The sequence below is a fragment of the Lactuca serriola genome, chromosome 9, assembly GCF_051521515.1.
Source record: "Lactuca serriola cultivar US96UC23 chromosome 9, Lser_US96UC23_V15, whole genome shotgun sequence".
Classification (NCBI taxonomy): domain Eukaryota; kingdom Viridiplantae; phylum Streptophyta; class Magnoliopsida; order Asterales; family Asteraceae; genus Lactuca; species Lactuca serriola.
In genome coordinates this window covers 51020001-51026297 of record NC_136416.1, presented here as the reverse complement: position 1 = coordinate 51026297, position 6297 = coordinate 51020001, and positions in this window count along the sequence as shown.

Sequence of the window (6297 nt, the reverse complement as noted above, 5' to 3'; positions counted from 1 at the left end):
GACTACTTTCGCTTCTTTAGTCACTTCATCTTCATGTGACTTCAGGATACCAACAAGCTTGGCCAAAGAATAATTCTTGAACTGCTCATGTGTCTTAATTGTAGACACTACCGTCTTCCACTATGATTTGAGCCCATTCACGAACGTGATATTTTGTTCAATACTTTCACGTCTAATGCCATGTTTTGTCATTTTGCATAAAATATGATTGTAATGATTGAAGGTTTGACTTAAACTTTCTTTAGGCTTTTCTGTGAATGCACCAAACTTTGAAAGCAAGAGCGTTTGTGCTGAGTGCGCAAGATCTACATCTATTGAGTAGAGTTCCTTAAGCCGATCCCAGATGGCTTTGGCTGTGTCACAAGAGCTAATCAGACGAAAAGTGTCAGCCTGTAAGGTGAATCGAATGATTCTCAATGCCTTAACATTGCTAATCAGTTTTTCCTTCACATCATGAGGAACGTCCTTAACATCAAGAAGGAGTTTGTTGTAGTCATTTTGAGTTTTGATAACTCTTTTGCTTTCAGTGTGAACAAAAGGTCCAATAGTGATAGCCTCCCATATCAAATACCCGTTGTCCACTAGGCCAAGAACGTAATCTTCGAAGTGAAGCGCCCAAACTTCATATTCGTTGGGAAAGAGATTAAGGATCCTAGTGGTTGATCTAATGATGCTCGAAAGATTTATGGAGTTAAAGTGAGAATCGTCGTGCTACATGATGATATGATCTTTGTAACCTGTAAAGAATCAGACGTGTAAACTAAAGCAGTTTTAGGGTAATATTAGAGTTACAGATTAGCGTCAAGAACACAGTTATGACGACTAAACCAGATCCAATATTAATAGAAACCATAAAAACTCTATAAACAGAAGAGATGTGTACAGAGTACATGGTATCCTGCTCTGATACCAATTGTTAGGAAATTAATCCTTAAAGTTCGATTAGATTCTAAACAGTAAAGAAATAAGAACACAATGATAGAAAGAATGTATGCTAAATGATTCAAATGTCACCGCCTCAGAAGAAATCGATTAAGAATTGCTACTGTAGAGGCGTGATTAGGGTTACAATATGATTGATCCAAAAGTTATGAAACACGGTGCATGCATGCAGCCTTAAATACTCTAACCCTAATAAATGAAAGACTGGTGGACAGGCCCAACCCGTTTACAAAATAAACAAAATAAATAGCCCATTGACGCAACACTTTATTCCCAACAAATACCATTGATGAGTTTTTAGGTTATAGTCATATAAATCGATGCAACAGGATCATAAAACAACTTATGGGCACATGCAACTTAGAGATCTATGACATTTATCATTATAGCAGCATACTATGAAACAATGATCTAATAGATTATGAAATATACATTTAATATAATTGGATATAGTAACTATTGTATCTTTAATTTCACATTGGAAAGCAAGCATCAATAATATGGATGTTTTTAATGACTCACACCCATAACCCTGGAACATTAGGAACGAAAAAGAGAAATGAGGAAGGAGAGCAACATCCGATTTCTTGCCTTGTGAGTGTTAGGGATTAGATTTTTCAAGGTTAAGGGCCCCTATTTATAGTTGGTGGATATCTAGGATAAACCCTAAATTGAATAATTAAATATTATGATTTAATCTATTCAAGGCATTATCCTTATCAATTACCAATTAACCACGAGGCTTCCAAAATAGTTCTAGAGCCCCTCAAAACTGTCCAAGCATAAGATGGTTCTAGAATTGCATTCCTTGCTCAATTATGAACAATTACAATTCAACCATTGCACCTTTAATTAATACTGATTAATCCAGAATTAATTTCCAATTACTTATGATTAAATCTAAATTAATTCTAAACCATTTCTAATTAATTTATTAATCATATAATAAATTAATAAATCATTTCCGCATACCCCTAAAGTCATTTCTAGCTATTTCTAGTTATTGGGGCAACCTCAAAATAAATTTGCTTTTATTCCATAAAGTTATAATTATTTAGTTATGACCTTAGATACATAATCCAACTTAAACTTGATATTTAAAACCATATGAATCATTTATGAAGAAGTGTCTTAATAATTTTAAAAGTATCTTCAATACTTTATCGATACTACTGACTTAAAATTATGAGTAAATTATACGAATGATCCTTGTGGTTCAGAGTAATCTATGTGTTTAATATATATCTTATTTTACCTAGGGCAATCTTTGTGTTATTTTTATTGTTGTGTGGTTAGTCCCTACCCAACTTAAATTGAATATTTTACTCGTACTGGTTTTTATTTATTTTCTTTCTAAATTAATAATTAATAAATAAATCATTAAAGAAAAGTGTTAAGTAAACTTGTGGGTCCTACCCCCTTTTACCCTTTGCTTCGTTTGCCCCTTCTTTATCTTCCACTCTCTCATTTCAAGCCCGACAACCTCCTTTCTACAGTTCAATTTGAAACCGAGACCATAACTCTAATATATTTTGATCTATATACAATGGGTTGAACATCATATGTAATAGCACTTGCAGTACCATTATCATTAATAAACAAAAAACAAAATTATCAGTAAATTAAAAACATGAAATTATAAAACAAAGAAACAAAAAGATAAAAATTATTACTTCAATATGTATGCACCCCCTGCTTTCACTTTCCCACAATCCTTGCAACCCCATATTCCAACTGCCTTTCTCTTCACTGCATACTGTTTCAACATTTCAAAACAAATACAAATTATTTCCACATAAACAATAAACCTTTTGAAAATATACAAATTCATTAAACTAAAAATCCAAAAGTAGATGATTGTTTACCTTCCCACAAAACTCATAGAATTACTTGCTGTGATGGCTGACCTCCCTTTTCTTGATCTGTTTTCGCAGACTACCACCATAATGGGTACCTTAAAAATAAAATTAAAAAACAATATTTAAGTAAAATATTTTCATTTTTTGTAGTTTAACAACAAAAAATATTTTATAGATAATTTTTATCATATTAAGAATTTTGCAGCAAGAATCAGGATACCACACTTTTCGACAATGTCGGCCTTCTTTGTCCTTTTTGTCTGCAAATAAAATTGAATGATGAATATAAAATTAGTATTTAGTTTACAATTTTAAGTTAATTACTGATGATATAAAGTAATGTATTTGAAAATTTTTAACAATAAAGAACAGATGCTTCGGAGGTCATTACTTTTGGTAAGCACTCCCTTCATTACCACGACTATAACGATCTGAAACCCTAAATTCTTCATTAATCACAACAATAAAATGATATGAAATCCGGTTGTGAAATCATAAACTACATCTAAAACCAAGAGAAGAAAAATAGGAAATGTGAGTCAGACATTTCATCTAATACCTGGTGGGCAGAACTTTATCCCCAACTGTATTGTCCGACGATGCCCTAATTAAAGGGACAAAAATCTAAATCAAACTTGATAAACATATAACTTGTAAATCAGATGGTCAGTATGATGTCAACATGAATCTAAAAAGAGAAATTTTTTAAGAAATTGAAGATATAAGGTGATAGTGAATGAATACCTCATCCGACTTTTGATTGACTTTATGAACGAATGCCACATGAGAAGTTCCGTAAGCAACTGGAAGTGCATCAGTAGCCATCAAGAACCCCAAACCTTCAATTTAGCACAAAAATTAAAAAAATGTAATAAAAACTTTCTATGCAGAAAATTGAAATGATCGTTCATAAAACCTTATAAATCAGATGGAATCCAACACAAGGTGTGGGTGTGACTTATCTTCCAGTAGTCTCTTCACCTATATGGGTTTCCCCTTGGTATTGAATCCGTAGGCTGGATACAAACATATACACCTTTTTTTTTTCTTTTAATCGTTAATCTGGGTAGAAGTTGAAAGATTGAGAACGAGATTGACAATGAAAAGGGTCTCATTTGTTGTGGGCGACGGAAAATGAGTCTTTTTAGAACAGACACATATTAGAAAACTTAGAAGGTGGAGATGGAGCGAAAGGTACAAACGAATCCGGAAAAAGCCCTCCGGGTGGATAGAACCCCTCCGGGTTGATCTATTGTCATCGCGACTCGATTTCTTACAAAAGAAAGAGAAGAGAAACTTTGGATGAGGAGTGGTGGAAGGAAGAAAGAGAAGAGAAGGTCTGGATAAGGCGGTGGAAAGAAGAAACTAGAAGGGCTGATTAACGTAGGAGTTTGGAGATAAGGTGAAGAAGAATTACACATATCGACATTCGATTGGGTAAAAAAACAGTGAAGCAAAGGAGAAGCAACACGTGTACACAAACAATATCAATAATGACATAAAATGACCCTGGAGACAGATTTGAACACACACATAAACAGGTCTAGTAGAAGGGCTAAAATAGACAAAATAGATATGAGTTTACTGCTCCTAAGGTAGGACTTCTTTTATATATATATATATATATATATATATATATATATATATATATATATATATATATATATATATATATATATATATAACCATTGTTCTTAAAATCCAACCACTTGAAAACCTTCCTATAACAACATGAACGATCATCTACCATTTTAGTCATTCTTAATTTCTCAAATAGACTAGAAGCAAAGGATTTAGTTGAGTCCACCCCCATCCTTACTATTTCTGACCATATCACTACCCTTAGCTTTTCCATATCCATGAAACCTCTAACAACTAACCACTTTGTTCTTCAACTAACCCCGAGTGGGAAAACCAAACATAACCATTAAATTCAAATCCACATATAAAGTTTTGGAATAACCTAAAAACCATGACTTGCAACAACAAAAAAACCTAAGAAATTAGCATAGAACCTGCAACATCCAATCTCACATCACATCTAAAAAATTAGCTTCAAGCTATATCTAACTCATGAGCTTTATCAGATTTGGGGTTCCGAAACAATTTGGGATTCTGAAACAACTTGGGTTTTTGAATACAACATAAAAAATCAGGTGAAGGGTATTGTGGAAGTAAGAGAGAGGGGGGGGGGGGGGTAGAGGGATCTGAGATATATGCGACGGTCTTCAGACGTAAAGAACATTAAGATCCTTACCATGATTTCTAGTACCGTCGAGTGTAACAGGGTCATCATGGAAGATAAGGGTCGTCAAATGTGAAATGGAATGAAGAGGTTAGACGGGGGTCTAAGATATACATGAGAGGGTGAAAAAGTGATACATATATGGGGTAGACCATATTTCTTTTCTTTTAACTTATAATAATAATAATAATAATAATAATAATAATAATAATAATACATTAATAAACAATAAGTTAATTAAAATATAATTACTAATGGCATTATATTCATTTTATGTATGCTATGGACTAACATCAAAACAAAAATAAACTTCAGGGATGATCTAAATGAAAAAAAATAGAAATGAAATGCACAAATCGCCAAGCCACAAGACCATTCATGTAATTTAATCTAAAATTATTGACATGTCATCATATACTATGACTTAAAATAAATATTTTCTTTAATGCTTAACTTCTGCTAATAGATTTAAAAAAAAAATCTTATTAATATATCATCGTTTACTCTTCCAATAGATTTTTTTAAATCTAACTAATTTATCATTATATATCTAAAATTAGGTGTGAGACCCGTGTATTATACGAGTTGATTTAAAAAAAATTAAACATTAAATTAAAATGTACACATAAAATATTTTTTAATGTACAACTTTAAAAAAAGAAAGGAAAAATATATTTATTGCAATTTAATATCATATATATGATATTTAATACTTTACATATATAAGTATATGACTTTAATTTTAAAAATTGAAACAAATCAAAAACTGACAAGTGGATAATATTTATTTCAAAAATGCCACAAAATAACAAGTGTCAAAACTCAGAAAAGATTGACATGTGGCAAAAAAATATTCATTTATTAAGGAATATATATATTTTATAAAATTTCCTCATATAATTTATCAATTTTAAAAACTCATCATATTAAAAAAAAATTAAAATAAAAAGAACATTGGAAACATTATACGACTATTTTGAGTTTAAACTTCATCATTGAAATATCATTAAATTTAATAAAATTAAATAATAAGTAAATAACATCCATTTAAAATTTAAATATAATAAATGCTTACAACAAATATGATTGAATGACAAATGATTAAATGTATAAAATATAAAAGTAATTTAAGAGAGAAAAAATGATAAATAGATAGAGTGGGCCATATATATATATATATATATATATATATATATATATATATATATATATATATATATATATATATATATATATATATATAAACTTTTA